Below are 18,018 nucleotides of genomic sequence, written 5' to 3' on the forward strand. Positions count from 1 at the left end.
CTGGAACCCCAATCGTCGTCATCCGACGTAACTCGGAGTGACCACGAAAGGGAACGTCTCGGTTACGGATGTAACCCTCGTTCCCTGAGTAGGGAACGGAGACGTTACGTCTTCCTGCCACTTCCGCTGTATCGCTGAAAAACGCCTGAGTTCAGTCTCGGCTCCTCAGCGAAGACATATCTGCATATTGCAGCGTACTTCCTTATATACCCCCTGCGGTGGGCGGAGATACGCTATGCAAATTCCGCAGACCCATGGCATTTCATTGCCATTGGCTCGTTTTATATACTCGAAGGTGAGAGGCTTTCTAAGCGAAACCCCAATCGTCGTCATCCGACGTAACGTCTCCGTTCCCTACTCAGGGAACGAGGGTTACATCCGTAACCGAGACGTTTTTCTTACAGATAGTTTACTCTTATCGTGGACACGCTTATTTATCATTGATCCTTGTAGTTTAAAAATGCAAACACATTCACACTATGGATCTTCGAATACTGTGCCACTTTATACTCAGTGATATAAAGAGTCCTAAAGAGACCGTAATACATTGGGTCACAAAAACAATTAGGCTTATTCATCCACTTGCTTTGACATATAGAGGAACATGTTCTGCATTACACAGTGGAAGTTTAGATGAAGCTTTTTCATACTGAGAAAGAGGGATGGGCTCAATCCACTGAAGTGTGCCGTCTACACTGATCTTTGAATCCCCTTTTGACTTCAAACAAACTTCCACAATTTACAGAGAGTGATGCATTTGATGGAGGTTATAACGGCGGAGTCACAACAATGCTAGAACAGCGTGGCGTGATAGATTGGGTTTCTTTAATCGTTCTCAGTTGCCGTTTCATAAATCTTCAATGGGCCGCTGACCTCAGTCCCAAACACTTCATAAATCAACATATTCAACATTCAGCGATGGAAGGGGGAAAAGGGGGAAAACGCAGCAGGGAATATGTTTAATCTAACTTTGCAGCTATTTAAAGCATGCTTCAAGTTCACAAAGGCAAGGTTCACAGATGCACAGGGAGCCACCTGTTGAACAATCATTTAGGAAGTAATAAATTGTGTGTCTTGATAAAGAAGAACCGAGGCAGGCATCTGCTGCTGATTACAATCGCACAAATTAACCAAAAGGAGGATGCGTTTGATGTCAAGTATTAAGCAAAAGGTTTACGGTTGTTTCAGTATAGCTTTCACTTGTTCATAAGGTGTGCAATTCATTTAAAGTGCTAAATTTCGCATTCCAAGTCAACATGCTGTAACCTAGGAGCTGAAAAAAGTTTGCTTGTGTGGGGCATGTTTGTGAATGTCAGAATATGGTTGCTTGGTACCTGGCCGGACTTAGATATGGATGAGTGCTTGTGCGCCCATCTGAGCAAGATTGCTTGCTGAACAGAAAATTCAAATACCAAAAAGGTTTTGGATTGTCTACCGAATAGCGGAACATTTGTTGTTAAAGTAGCGTTTCTAATGTGCCATCTGCAATAAAAAGGGTAAAAGGCCATAAAAATGTTACATTTAATTTTCTATGCTTGGGATAGAAAACTTAAGCGTGGTTAATGTCTGAGAGCTACACTTGGGGGGTGGGGGGGTAATACACACCTTTTCTGTTTAAACTGCCAAATTCAGATTCCATGGCTAAAACAGTAGCACCTGGACTGAAGAATTCTCTGCATACTTTGGCTTTTAAATGTCTGGTTCTAAGCGGACCATGAACCAGCACTGTCTGAAGAAATAACAATTATTAAACAGGATTTTATCATAAGCGTGTTCAAAGAGCATAACTGGCCATGATGCAGTGCAAAAAAGTTATAATGAGACCATACTATTTCCTCTTACTCAAGGCAGTAAACGGAGTATGTGTGTAATTAATTTCCTCCCCAGCAGGGGCACTGCATGTGTTATGCATTTTCAATTTTAAAAAATGTTATACATTTCTTAAGTTGCCAACAGGACATTACCACAAATATTTGTTTTGGAGAGGCATGTTTAAAAAAAAAACAAAAAAAAACAATTCTTAAAAAAGAAATTTAGTTAGGCTACATGCAATTTAAAGAAAAACATTTAGGCTAATTTAAAAAAAATAATGTAGAATAATTTAAAAATGCTACCTGGTTCACAAAGTGAGAATGGACTACATGATGCCCCTGTAGTAACGGTGTGTATCTAAAGGTGCATTTCAAGGCCTTATGGAAATTTTCATCAAAATTTTGCTCGAACAGGGATGGGTCTGTTATTCATCCCAGCTGTGCATCCCTACACTTCAATATCCTTTGCACTCACCAGCCCCCATTAATCCTAATGTCTAAGTTATTTCGCTCCGGCAGTATCTCCAACTACATTAATAATCTCTGAGAGAGGGAGGAGAAGGAGAGAGAGAGAGAGAGAGAGTGAGAGAGAGAGAGAGAGAGAGAGAGAGAGAGAGAGAGAGAGAGAGAGAGAGAGAGAGAGAGAGAGAGAGAGAGAGAGAGAGTGAAGGCCAGCCTGTCATATGCAGCACAGTCTTAATCATTGCATCAAAGTGTTATTGTACAGCACAGAATCGCGGCTGCCCGTGGAGAGCTTTCCCTGGATTCTTCATGTCAGATGGACTATTAATATGAAATACAAGCTGGTTGAAGAGACTAATATTCAAACCTGCTGTGATGCTCGGGGGGCAAAGATACTGAAACATGACTAATGTTCTGCAGACAATAGCAGCGTTTAACTGTCAGTGACAAAAACTACCACATCACAATGTCGGACAACCACAGTGCATGCTGTGTCATTGTGAATCAGTTTTGAACACTTTAAAATGTCATTCAATAGGCTAAATTAAAATGCTGATAGTTTTCATGAAAAACATAGCTTTAAAAACTCTGAACGTGCAGTAAACACTACCAATTTCATTAAAATGATAGTACACAGTATAAAGTCATATCAAAGTACATTATGCAAGTTTTGGCTCTCTAGCGGCTTAAAAACAAAACGGCATGCGTTTTGCGGAAAAACATTGTTTTGATTGTGCTTTGGCTCTGCATGACTGTGCAGACAAATATGACCCTTCACAAGAGATAACAAATATGGCAGTTTATCTGTTCAATAAAATACCTTACTCACCTGTTGAGTAGGGGAGAGCGTGGACAGTTGAAACACTTTTCAGATAAATGTCGTTTTCTAAGATAAGGTTACAGATAGATTTTTTTTTGTGTGTGTGATTAACAACTCACATATGCGTTCTCTTAGTATCATGTGTTATTCGGTACAAATATAGAATGATTTAAGTAAAATTTGACTTTGAACGGTAGTTGTGCTTTGTTTCAATCGTCCGGCCTGAAACGGCAACTATTCTGCTTATTTTTATGAACCATACCTGACAAGTAACTTATGTACATTGTACATATTGTTACAAACATATTTTGTAATTTATTTTAATTTAAAGGTTCATATTAACCATTTTTGTTATGTCGCCCAATAAACAATAGGCGATAAGCCTATGCGCATTTTGTAATCTTTCTAACAGGCTATTTTGACGAAGATAGACAAATCCGTTTGCAATTTTCTTACATTTCTTCCTTGAGTCATATTGAGTGTTGAGCTAGTTGAATAGCCTGTTATTATGAAGAAAACGAGGTCAACCAGAAGACGATAAATGAAATTTACTGAAGATTGACGATTGGACAATTGATGATTATTACAGAGATAGCATGTGTTGCGTGATTGAAAATTAATTTGCATTAAAAGAAACACAAGTCTAGGAACAGTATATGAATCTATGAGCAGTATAGGCTATGACCAGGTTTAACTGGCAGGATGCGCGATCGGGACGGTTGAAATACTTGTTGGAACGGTCAAAGCCGTCCGTGAACATTCCCACACCATACATGCTTCAAAGTAGCCAGAGCAACTTTTCTCTATTTACAAATATGACAAGACATGCATGGGTGAAATCCTGACACTTATTATATTAGACTTAACATAGTGAATCAGAGTAAGACAAACGCACATTTTGGAAGAAGGATTAGTGATGTATTGACCCATTATTTAAATGTTGTTCGTTTTGAACAAAAAAAAGTTACATATTGTACCTTTAAAATGTACATAGACCTTAGTCAGGGTATTTCATTTTTGACAGAAATTAAAATGAGGTTGTGAAGGATAGAATGCATTGTTCAGCAGACTGAACGTCTTTTCAAAAAACTTTCAGTACACAAAAACTTTTTAAAAGTTATGCGTTGCGAAAATTACGTGATCTAGGATGTTTATGCAGTGCTTGCCATTGTAAGGACTGTACATCTAATTCAATATGCAGTCTAACCTGTCTATTAGCAACTAGAGAATTTATTGTTTAACATTTTTTAATCAGTTACTTCATATTATGTTCAAATCGACAATTTATTTAAACTACTACTTGAAATTTAATTGACTAGCTATTTAACTTAAATGGATGGCACACTAAGTTTGAACATGATTAGAGGGGAAAAATGCCCTAATACAAGTAAAATAATAATAATTAAAAAAAATGCCCCGGAAGATATTTTCCAAGGCCAAGTATTCCCAATTAATGCAGAAGGGAATTCCAGACACTTAAGTGTCATAAATGTGAGCTGTAACTCATATAGAACATTAATGGTTTAATTTAATGGATTGCACCATATTGCACCATGTTGAGGTGCTGGGAGGAAGAATGATCCAACGATGAGCAAATTAAGAGAATGGCTATGGGAAAAATGAAACGGTGTAACTCGATTAGCCACTTGATTTGAGTGACATGTAGGTCTTGGCCTGAGTCAATCAATTGAGTCTCTCAAAGGAATAGACGATGAGAACAACATGGCTGCCATTGCCACCCAAGGCATATTTACATTAAATTATATTCTATTAATTTTCCAAAAATGCAATTAAAGCTGACCACAGGGATATATCATTTATATATAATCATATTGCCAGTTTGATATATGTGATTTGCTGGAGGCTTTGCTCTTCACTCCTTTAATTCATTATTTGATTGTTTCAGAGGAAATGAACTATACAAAAGCTGTAGTTATGTCCATGTGTATGTGTGATTTGATGCAGTATTCTCATTTAAATGTATCGTATACAACACAATACGCTGCTTTCTATGCACTTGAACTGACATCCTCAAATCGGTGAAGGTGTGTGCATGTGAATGCATTTAAACGCTTTTAATCGAGTCTCTGAGGTATGTAAACACATATTTATTTTCATGCATATGGTTTAATCTCCCTGAATGCATGTATATGATTATGATAATGTTTATCCACATTGACGTACGTGCAGCCAGGAGCATGATAAATCTATCCTGTTGTCTTACTCATCCTCCGACCCAATTTAAATCCACGGCTGGAGTCGGGGCAGGTCAGGGGTGAGGTGGGGAGAGGTGCTGTGTGTAAATTCGTGCACAGACGCAGCGGGTGTGTGTGTGTGGATGGGGGTAGTGGATCTGTGTTAGTAAAAAGAAGACTGGAACTCGATAGCATGAGCTGAATCACATTCAATCTGTGTACCAAATTGATGGCGATGAAAATTGGAGAAGAGGGACACAAAAAAACACTTGTTTGCAGATTAATGTTCTGAATGGCGGTCTGTGAGACTGCCCTTTATGGATGGCTTCACATGTGGGCCTCAAGACCAAGCCTGAGGATTACCTACAACTCACTCCTGTTACACACTGCGCACACACACGAACACACGGGTGCACCAAATCCAGTCGAGATTTTGTTGCATGTATAAAAGTGTCAACAAACCACACTTAGACTTAAACAAGCAACATTAAAAATATTGCTTACACTTTATTTCGATAGTCCACTTTAGACATTCTACATTAGCAACTACCAGTCATTAGAGTATTAGACTGTCTGCTAAATATCCATTAACACTTTATTTGATGCTCCCCAACAGACATTCTACTGACTAGAAGTAACTAATGAGAGTTAGTTGACATGTAGTAGCAAATTAATGAGAGTTAGTTGACATGTAGTTGCAAAGTTATACTTATTAGAATGTCTCAAGTGGACTATTGAAAAAAATGTAACCAAAATATTCACTTTAGTACAATAAACAGCATTAAAGACTAAAAATAATTGAATGTCTTTATGTGAGAATTTACGGATTACTATATTTTGGATGCACGGATGTTCTAAATTTAATAGTGGACCTCCCAGAATGGGAACATATGACAAAAAAAAATGTATTTTAAAACAATAGATCTCTTACTTGCTCCTTGCACTATTTTAAAATGCAATGAATTTATCTTGAGGATTCATACAAATGTCTGTTGACTAACAGCAATTAATGCCATAAATATTCAATATTTTTAATCTAGTTTAATATATCCTCCCGTTTTATGCAAATTATGAGTCATTAGCATAATCACATTTGACTACATCCTTATAAACCAAGTGAAAGATTACAGCGCATTTTAAAATACATGTATATTAAAGAAACATATTCAAATGTTAATGTAAACGTGGTGTGGACTGTGAAGGAATTAGTGCGCAGTGTGTTCGGGCATTAGTAGACTCATATATAATTCTAGGTCGGAACGTCCATGAGGAAAGTTTCCAAATACCTAAATGTGTCATCAGATTGTGTAAAGGCACCTCCTCTCTCATATACTCAAACACAATGTAAACTCTGTGCGACTTTTTCAGCTTTTTTTATTTTTTCAACTCTTTTCCCTGCAAAATTCATTACCAGATAAAATGAGTGCAAACGGGGAAGGGGAACAAATTGCAGAGATGGAGAGAGAGAGAGTGATAGTGAAAAGGACATTACCTATAGCAGCACTTAAGTTGACATGGGGCCTGTTAAAGCTTCAGCCAGATATCAGGCTGGATAAAGACGCCAGCAAAGGCCATTATGTAGCCACGAGAGACTCTATCCCTCTCCCTTATTTCACTTGTCCCGCTCGCGCTCCCTCTCTCAAACCTTGAACATGTCAGGAGTTCAGTGTCTGAGGGGCCCCCTGGATGCAAGTGAGCGAGAGGTCCCATCGGATTCATCCGACATCTCGCCAGCCCGGCTTCGTTTTTGCCCATCTCTCATCCAAACTTTTGCGCTCTCACTCACACAAGCACACAAAAACAACAAACCGAGTTTTATCTCTGCCCCAAACACAACATTAACTACCGAAGAACTAGTAAGACACTATAAATCCGCCCCCAAAAGCCTGGATGGCTTCCTTCTCAAATAAGATCATTATTGCTCAAGTAATCCCATTAAATAGATCATTTTGCAAATATCTAAATCCAATTAATAATTTGTTTTCAAAGGCGGTGAGGAAAAACAGTATGCTATAGAGAGTTGACACGCTGTGACTCACAGCCCTTTGTTGCCCGCCTCAGCGTCAGCACTGCACGTAAAGGCTGAAAAAAGCAAACTTAAGCCTGAAGCATCATGTTGGGGAAAACAGGATGATGAAAGCCACACTCATTACAGGAAAATAAGACATTCACTTTCCACAAGCTTTTTAATTAATGCGTCAGACTCCGAAAAGGCCTTTCCCCAGAATCCACGGTGCTTTAGAGAAGCAGAGCTTTTTTTGATATCCATGAACCCTTGAATTCATGAGTCAAGGAGCACTCTGCTTAAGTGAATTAACATGTAATTAAATAAGTGAGCATCTGTTTTGTGGATTTTAAAGATATATATACACCAGAGACTTTTTATTTTATTTTCATAAGCACAGTCAAAGTAGTACAAGCCAATTAAATGACTAGTCTGAAAATAATTTTAGCAGTCCAGAATAACAGAACCATGAAATACTGTGCATACTTATTGCCGGTGCAACAAATCACAGCTGCGTTGAAATAACAGAAGTACAGTTAATTAGAGGCAACGTTTAAACAATGACTACATACCTTAAATTATGCCCTTACAATATTGTGTTACTCCCAAAAAAGGAAGCATTACTTAGTTACTGTTTATGGGAAGTGATGCATTACGTTACTTTTGTGTTACTTTTTCTCACCTGGGCTGGGCTGGGCTTGCTTGTTTGTTATTTTTAATAACAAGAAAAAGGTTATATTTTTGGCGAAAAATTAATAAGCCTCAGGCTGAAGGAAATGCAAATTCACTCCTACAGTAGAAGGCGCAGCTCAAACAAATCTTACAGCTGTGCTGCCATTCTGGAATAGGACACAGGAGAAGAAAGAGAAAGTTCAAGGTTCAAAGTATATTTGAAGTATTGCAGGTTTGCATAATATTCTGAGTTTGCATTTCACAGTTTTCATTTTGAAGAATAGCTATATACAGGCCTTATAGGCTGTTTCCTCATGGGGACCACATCTCTGTGGGGACATTTTGTCCCTATAATTAGGGTTTACCTGAACCATACACTCACACACACACACACACACACGCACACACACACACACACACACACATACAATTAATTTCTCAATATATTTTCTTTTGTACAGATAAAAAAAAAAAAAACATACAAGTTGAGATGGCATGAGCAAATCTGATTTTTGAGTGAACTTTTGCTCTACATACTAATAACTAATAACTAAAAGTTATTTCATTAATGAGAGAAACCTACAAAAAAAAATTCCACGTGACCAAGTGCACTGCATGTGCAGACCGGCATCATGTGACAATGTCACACTTATTAACACATACAAGCATTCTAAAGAAAAAAAGATGACAGGGCTAGTTAGTACTTCAGGTGGGGGGGTCAAGACCAGCATGAGGTTTTCAGAACACAAGTCTAATAGAAAACTCTTTAAAACACCACAATAGAAATGAATGCGCACACAAAAAAGCAGGTACTTTTGAGGAACATAGCACCTGTAACTTAATATTGCATGTATCTCATTTTCAAGCTCTGCCATAGACAAAACACCTAAATGTGTTATCTTTAAAGAGAAAAAAGAAAAGCGTCCTGTGCATAAAGAGCGCTGTTTTCAAGTGTCTGAGCATGCAGATTGCCCCCTCTTGTTTGTTTTGATCGGTTAATGAGTGTGCCATTTAGATCTTTATCATGAATGAGAATTCGAGGCTCACAGCTTTACTGTGCCTGAAGAGGTGTGTGTTACTTTTGGGGAATTTATGCATAGACACTCATGCTGTTGATTTCATGGTTTTTTGCTATCTCTTAGTTAACAAATGTAGTTAACAGAACATTGTTATGGTTGAAAGGAATGAGAGAGAAACACTTGAGGGTGGTTATGACATATCTCTGTGCTTGACTATCCTTATTTGCACCTATATGGGAAAAAAAAGTCAATTGTGACCAATACAGGCGAGTCAAAGTTTGAAAGCATATTGAAAAATGATATACATATATGCTTGCATTTATCTGGAAATATGCTTAACCCTTACTTTGTGTTCTAGTAATTTTGACCCGGAGAGGATTGTGCTAGTTATATAGTTTATGCATTGGACTAAAATTTACTGACTTTGATCACACAGGTATAACAGTTTTCTCCCAAAAAAGAATAATTTTTGTACCTTTTTTTGGGGGGGATTTACTTTCGATTTCTTTCTTTCGATTAGGACAAGTTTTGTATTTCTTTTTGGAACAAACTCTTGGCACCCTGAAACAGAATCATCTTAAAGAAACAATCTGTACTAAATGTGTTTGAAAAATATGATGTTGACTACCATGATTTATACAGCACAGTGAAATGACTAGAAATGACCAATTACCTTCATCCCAAAACAAAATCAGAAAGAGATGACAGTTAATATAGAAAAACGTGCTAAGAACAAAAAAAATTGGGGGGCCAGAGAGAAGAAAAGAGGGAAAGACTCGGAAAATGGAAGCTGAATCTGAGCAGAGGTCAAACTCTGGAGGTTAATACCTGCTGTTGAACACGGTGGCGAGCCTGCGCTGAGCTCATCTCACTAATGAAACAGAAACACATCCTCTCCTCAGCTCAAACGCCAATCGCTGCCAGCTAAAAAAGCAGCCCATTCATGCCTCCTGGCAGTCTGTGTTTAAGTATGTGTGCGTGTGTATGTGTGTATAAGGGGAATGTTACCTGCCCTAGTGGAGTTTGATTAATGAAGAGAACAATAGAGCTCTTGTGGATGGCTCAGTCAGCCCCACTTGGTTCTGGTCCAGTGAGTCAGAGGGTACTCCATACTCCGGCCTTAAACTCATCCACATCTATCCATCTGTCCATCCGTCTTCCTATCTGCTTTCTCCCTCAGTATCTATGCTCATCCCGGTCTCTCTTCTTATTCACTTCAGCCCCTTCCTGCTCTTTCAGGATATACAGTATATCACATCTGAGTGTGTGCTGATAAGCATTGGAAAGTGATGTAGAGTTTCAGTCCTAATGGACATTCTCTGTCAAAAGAGAGGGAAAATACCATCGCCAAAGACTGCAGGACATTTTATACATTCACAGGCGCTTCTTCAACATGGCCACTTTTGGCCCTTTGGATTACACATAATACTTTTTTGAAAATTCCCACCAGATGATGCATTACGTTTTGGCAGCAATTGATAGCATTTTATGTATCCCAAACGTACCCAATGAAATAACATTTAATATTAACACTTTTTCACAATTTGACAAAATTACATCTTAATGGCCACAATAAAAATGATGCTCAATCAAAAATATTTGCTTATAAGTGACATTTACTTTTTTGACAATAATATCTGGATAAAAGTTTTTGGGGCACATAAAATGACACCACAAATGTACATTTTACACACACACACAAAGGTTTAAGCATATTTGCAACAAAATACTGCACTGTTTTGATTTCTACAGTTTGCTATCAAGAACATGATGCATGATTTTTTTTTTACCATGCTTTTTCTTCTACTATACAGGTTTGCTCTTTCAATTCATCATGTGACAGCCAGCAATTACTCCATTTGGATGAGGATATAAGAATCTCCATTCTTACAGTCTGACAGCTTAATTCTTGCCCCGTCAAAACTGATGCCTCACAATTAATTACTCATATTTTCCCAACTCTCACAGTCATAGACCACTTTTGAAACCCCCTCCCTCTATCTGTTGCCTAATTGTATCAAAACACCCCTTCAAATCGAACCACCTGCGAGTAGTTTACAAGGCCAACTCTTGTGCTCATTTTACTTGCAAATCAGGAACGTTTCGGAGAAAAACACGGGTGGGAAAAAAAAGAGGGGTGACTGAGGGTCAGTGATATTCCAGCCAGCCTGTGTTTGATGGCTCATCACCCAGCTATGTGACACTTGCAAAACATTGGAGAATTTCCACCTTGTTTGCACTATGGAAACGGAGCGCGAGAGACCCTAATGAGGACATATGGGCGAAAACCGGCCGGAATGACGCTGTGGGCCTGTTTTGAGAAGTACTGCGCGATTATCTGCCATGTTCCCGTGTTTATAAAATAAACCTTGGCATGTTTGCAAGCACGCCGCTAAGAGGGGATTGTGAGAGCCTGGGGTTGTTGGCCGTGACTGGGAACTGAACGATCATTCTTCATGTCAACACCACAATCATTTAGAAAGTTTGCCACAAAGGCCGAAAAATAAATGAAGCATTGTGAGGCCGTATTGGCTCTCCAGGATAATTACAGCGTCAAAGGAAGAGGGTAAAACATCTGTGCTGACTCATATTCAGCAATGCTTCATTTCTGCACAAAAAAATTCACTCGGCATGATTTGGCATCGCTGCTTATCATTATAGCCATGGTGACCTCGTGAACTCTGGGATTACTAGGAGATGGGTTTTCAGTCCACGGTTTGTTGTCAAGTGGTGTCGAATCAGCAAGAGTATTTGACTGTAATATAAACGGTCGGGTATACAGAGAGAAGGGAGGGAGGGAGGGAGGGAGGAAGAAAATGAGAAAGTATCTCGATAGCAGAGAAAGAGGCGAACGCGAATGACTCGAGCTAATTCATTTCTTAAATACCACTGTAATCCTCACTGGTAGCAGTTTTATAGTGGGGTAAATGATTGTTTATCTCAGATTAATTTGATTAAAGAGCTTTTAAGTCTCTTCTGTGGAGCGCCCAAAGCAGCAGTGCATCTTTCCAGCCAGTCATTTTCTGTAGATTAGAGGATTGTAATTAATTGGGCAATTGGCTAATTGTCCTGTTTCTTAATGAGGGACCACCGAGAGACTGATGTCTCCTCTTGCACAGTGACCTTTTTCACACTGGAGACACTGCCAATTTTCATTCCGCCAGTATATTCAATCCATGCTCAGCTATAGGCTAAAGAATATCCAAACATAAAAAGTCCCAAAGAATTATTCTATTGAGGTTCAAAAAATTGGAATAATGGGAAAAAATACAGCTGGGAAATCATATCACCTGTTGTTAGCGGCTAGCAGAGAGGATTAGAGTGAAATTACACTAAGTACCTTGACACCTCTAATGCAGGCAGAGAAATTAGAGTATTCACATGAGACTGACTGTTAAAGCTTTACAAAGATTTCAGACGTAGTGAGATGCAATAAAGGTGAAGTGACTTTCACACTGGGAGAAGCCGGTTTGATTTTAGGCACCTGTAAAACGGAGGTGGCAGGTGTAAAGAGGGATTGGGTCCCGCCATCATGATCTATCAAAACCAATCTTATACCAAACCATTATGCCAGCAGCTTTCCAAAATAATATGTTCCGTCCCATCGAGAAAGATTATACTGCTTTGCTTTGTGATAAAGTGCACGGGACCATCATCACTCTTTAAAATTAATTACAAGAATTGGAAAGGCAGAATTAAAAAAAACAATACAAAATTGGAATACTTATTTAATGATATAAACTGTTTATGCTTATCTAGATCAAAATGCAAGTGCCAAATTCTGTGTAGTATTCATGTTGGTTTCATACATTAAAAAAAAAAAAAAAAAAAAAACCTTGGCCATTTTAGAAAAATTACAAAAATGACCTACCTCTAAAAACAGATATTTTCATGCGAATGTGTTATATTTCAATAGTTGGAAAAAAAAGCCTCACATCATTGACCCATTATCATTGCACAGAGTCATTGTGAACATCTCAACAACACTGTTTGAATCACATCTAAACACTGCATTATTGTACAACCTCCATTGAAATTTCATAACAATCAAACAAAAACAAAAAAAGTGCCACAATTTTTCTTTATGCTTAATCCCTCACTGCATTTTCTTAACAGGGAAAGTACGGTCACAATGCTTAACAGTGAGGCATGAACACTGTTTTCTTGATGCTAACTGTCTGTGTTGACAGCCAAAGCTACAGTGTTACAGATTGTGCTTTTATAACTCTGAGGCGATAGGTTAAAAAGTAGCTTGGTATCATATCCTTTAATATATCAAGACTAGTCTAGTCACGGTCATCCTGTCCTTCTTTCTCTCTGTGCCCATTAGGCATGATCAGACATCTGAATGTGGCCTCTGTTAGCATTGACACAAGAAAACTAGCAGGTCAGACGTTTTCAGACTGGCTAGATGACAGCATACTAAAAAAACAAAAATAAATAAACAAACAAATTGGTGCCCGTTTAGCTGGCACTGTCAGTTATGTGACCCATTGCCGGCCCACCCGAGGCTGTTCATAAACATAACACTAAAATTCACCAACACTCCTTCAAAATTCACAAATTCATCAAGCATCCTAGTATTTACTAAATGAAAAAACTAGCTGCTGGAATGACACCTCAATCTTCCATTTTGTGAATGTTTTCATATCATCGTTAACTCAGTACATGCTTTTGTGCACTGAAATATGGGGAACAAATACAACACCTGTCATGTTTTGGTGTCCATCCATTTGGTCTCCATGTTCCCTGTGCTAAATCAAGAAATAACAGGGAGATATATACATGTAGTTCAACTGAATAGTTGTTAAAAGCATATGGAGATCAGAGGGTGTTGATCAGGTGACTTAATTTAGCCAATGAGAGCAGTTGGATTCTCCAAAAAGACTGGCATAATGATTCTGAAAATTCAGCTTTGCCATCACAGGAATAAATTACATTTTAAAATACATTAATATAGAAAAGTTATTTCAAATTGTAAATATATTTAAATTTTTGCCTCAGTGATCATGAGACATCTTTCAAACATCTTTTAAACAGTAGTTTATATATTTTAAAAATATACTAATTTTTCCCAACACTTGTCGTTTGGCGTTATTTTCCAAAATCTCCTTCGAAAGCCTGAAATGTATTTGAGTGAGCTAGAAATTGCTTTGGAAGGAAAATGACTAATATTCCTAATATTCTCTTCATTGAACATCTTTTCTGCTGAAATTTCATTAACCACATTTAGCACAGAGCAGCTTTCCTTAATGTGTATCTAAATCCATCCACTTCAATTCCTCACTATCTGTTCAATGATCAGAAACAGCATAGAGGAGGAAGATGTGAATTTAAATACCACAAAAAGTGTCAGCATGGTGCCGGAAGAATAAACATTTACTACGGTGAAGAAAACAGAGAGAAAGTGTGCAAGAGAGAGCAAAATAGGAAATAGAAAAAGGCAGGCTGCAACTTGCCCCACATTTACAAAGTGGATTATCATGGTTTAGGATGGTGATTTGAGTCTCTGGGAGTTGACACATCACAGATGTTGCTTTTGAAGAGACCTGTTAAGGCATGGTGGGAAGCCACTCAGCCTCCCAGCTTCCATCGCTTCCCTCCGCCCAGATTGCTGTGATTTTGGGCCGTGTTTTGGTGTAAACACCATTACATTTTGTCAGTTTGTGATACTGTTTGTCTGGCCTGCAAAATGAGAAGCTCTTACACAGGAACCAATAGAAAACGGTGAAAACATTCTGCTTCCGAAAGCCCGCCACCCCTCTGACACATTAGAATTTATGAGCTGGTAATTCCCGCTGGAGTAATTTGGCTGGTATAGGGTCCAGCGGTGCTCCAACTGGGCTTTCATGTTAGAGGAAAGGCAGGCAGACAACTGACTGATTGACTGTATTACTCCGTGTTTAGCGGCATATTTGAGAGTAAAAGTGCTCAGGAGAGCAAGAGAGAAACCTGAGGTTGTGTCGTATCAGCTTAAACCAGAAAATCTGGTACCACCAGATGGGTCGACTATGAACAATGTAAAGACTGACTAATGAGGCATTTACAGATCAACGTACACACTGACTCATGCTAGTCGTCCTTAATAAACATTCCAAAGTTCAGTTTGTCATTTGCATTTCAACAGATCTGAACAAGTTCTTTTGTTGGTAATTATCTGACAGGAGTTATGCAACCAAACTGCCATTTCTCATAAAACAGAAATATTTTAAGTTAAGATAAAACGCTATAAGTAATGCAGACAAGCGCGGATCATATATTTTTACCGATTGCTGCACAACTCAACAGGAAAGTGTCTCGTTGAGAAAAGTACTCAACTTGCCTATGATTCTGAAACCAGAAGCAAATTCCTAGGGTAAAATTCTATATTCTAAGTAGTGTTATTTACACACTATTGGAAATTCAAGTTTTTGGAGGAGAATAAAAAAAAGCTCAAACCTGCATATGGACCAGTTTGACAAGGCTGGGGGACCAGAGATAAGATAAGCTGGTAAAATCACATAATACAATGTATATGTGTATATTATAAAAAATCACAATATTAAAGTCATATTAGGAGACACTAGAAGTAATGGCAGTCCTCACAAGCATAAAATGGACACAAAAGAATATATTTTGAAGTAACCAAACAGTTGATGGGCCCCATATTTTTTTTCCCATACTATGGCCGTCAATGGGGCCAATAAAATGTTTGGTTATCCATATTCCTCAAAATATCTTCTTTTGTGTTCAACAGAAGAAAGAAATTCATACAGGTTTGGAACAACTTGAGGGTGAGTATATGATGACAGAATTTAATTTTTTTGGGTGATTATCCCTTTAAGGCGATTCCAAACTTTTTTTTTGTCAGCTAAACCCCTTTGATTAAGATTCTCTGATGTTGGCTAATGGTCACATGATGTATTGTTTTATTTTTCATCAACTCACAAAACACCAGCAGTTCCCTCAAAAACCACCAGGGGTTCAAAAACCCCAGTTTGGGAAACCTTAAGTAATTCTTTGTAAAGAGACATTCTGAAACCTACATCAACTACAACCTGCTCAAGAAAACAATCAAATAAAATAAAATTCTAAAGTTATAATATGTGAATATTTTTTTTTGTTTTCTTAGACATTGCAGCTCATCTGTTGGATTATCAAGCAGTCTAATGACGTGTAGTGGCTAGTAACATAAAATCATTTTGTACAATATTTTATAAGGTTTTTATAATATTATAGATAATATTTGTAATATATTTGTATTAGCACACACACACACACACACACACACACACACACACACTATATATATATGCATATGTTACTTATATTTGTTCAACCGAGTAATGTTGTTTAGGGTAAAAAGCAATGTGCCAAAGGCCAGGACTGAAGCCATATAGATGCACATAATTTAGAACAGCATAAATTATATTCCAGCCCTTTTTTGCTCCATAACAATCTGTGCTTTTTAATGAAAGTTCTGTAAATCTCTTGATAAATGAAGTCATTCCTTATTGCAGTTCTCTAAAAATGTTTGAAAATGTCCTTGTTTCTCCCACTTGCCCTGATCTCTTTTATAAACTTTATCAGCTTTGAATTTCTCTTTGCTTTCTCTTAGCTTTGGTTCAGGTCCTTACACCTCCTTTTCTTTTAATTGTCCTGTTATCTGATTTCCCCTCGTCCTGCACCTCAGGGTGTCATCTGGCCTTTGTTCACCTGATCCAGGACACGTGGCACCAATCAAGCACACAATGGAACACACAATAGGGCCTGATGGGGGCCCATCCTTGCGCTGAGAGGCTCATTTGACACCTTGCCGCGTGCAGGTTTCCCCTATAAACCAAGTGCTTTGCCAGATTAACTTACTGTTCTCTCCTAAAGCTTCAGAGCAGGGTGGAAGCCCGGGTGGAAGCTAACCTTGACATCTGGCTTATGTTAGGTCAGGCTCAGACAGAGCTCGGGCCACAAGGAGGGGCCGACAGCCACCTATGCCTGTCATTTCCGAACAGCTCATCCATGTGTTGAGTTTCACTTGTCGAACATCTTGTCACAGAAATTGCTGCGGGTGTTTCTCTCTGAATGGACGTGTGCCGTGTGTCACCGATCCTGCGCCATGACGCCCATCCATTTTTAACACCAGCACAGATGAACTGTGGGTGGCCTCAACCTGCACGCGTGTTCCTGTAAACACACGCGCCGCCCGGTGAGCTCGAACCACGGCTGTCCGTCCTGTAATTTATGATCACAAGCAGGTGCTATCACGTATCATACAAAACCCTGTCCTTATGGGCTTCAGATCGAGAGGGATGACGCGTGCCACGTCCACTGGACACTACACAAAACGAAACAGTATCTCGCAATGAATGTGTTGAAGTTATTGTTCCAATTAGAGCAGATGAAAATGAGATGTAAACCTACGCCTGGACATCTACAGCGTTAGTCATTGCTTATTCATGAAAAGTTAGCATAAAAAGATGCTCCTCATGTATTTTTTAGGATTATGTTGCATATTGCTGGCCGATATCAGAATACAATATACACTTGACTTGACCAAAAGAGGATCACATTTCTGATTCAGAGGGGAAAAACATTATGCTGTAATGAATGTAACTACTGGCTTTTAGATGTCCTTCAAAAAGGGTAATTAATGTATTACCAGTCTAAAATGATCCACAGTGCACCTCATTAAACATTACACCTTCCACCATCTGTGTCTAATGCTGCATAATCATTAACTTTAGTGGTACAAAGTGGAACATTTACAATGACCCCAGGAAGTATTTGGACACTTAATTCACATTTAAACATGTACATCATTGTTTTCCAGCATACCATAGAAACGTGTGAAAAAAAGATTTATATATAGATTGTGGAATCATTAAGCAAGAATGGAAATATATCTAACTTGTGAAGCAAGACCCAACAAACTTTGAAAATTCACACATTTATAGATTTATGTTATAATTTAGCTGTGTTAGACTTTTAACTTGTTTAAATACTCAGCAAAGGTCATTACATTTAACAAATAAACTTAAATGAAAGAATGAATGCATTA

This window comes from Abramis brama (genome assembly GCF_963993115.1).
Source record: "Abramis brama genome assembly, chromosome: 19".
NCBI lineage: Eukaryota > Metazoa > Chordata > Actinopteri > Cypriniformes > Leuciscidae > Abramis > Abramis brama.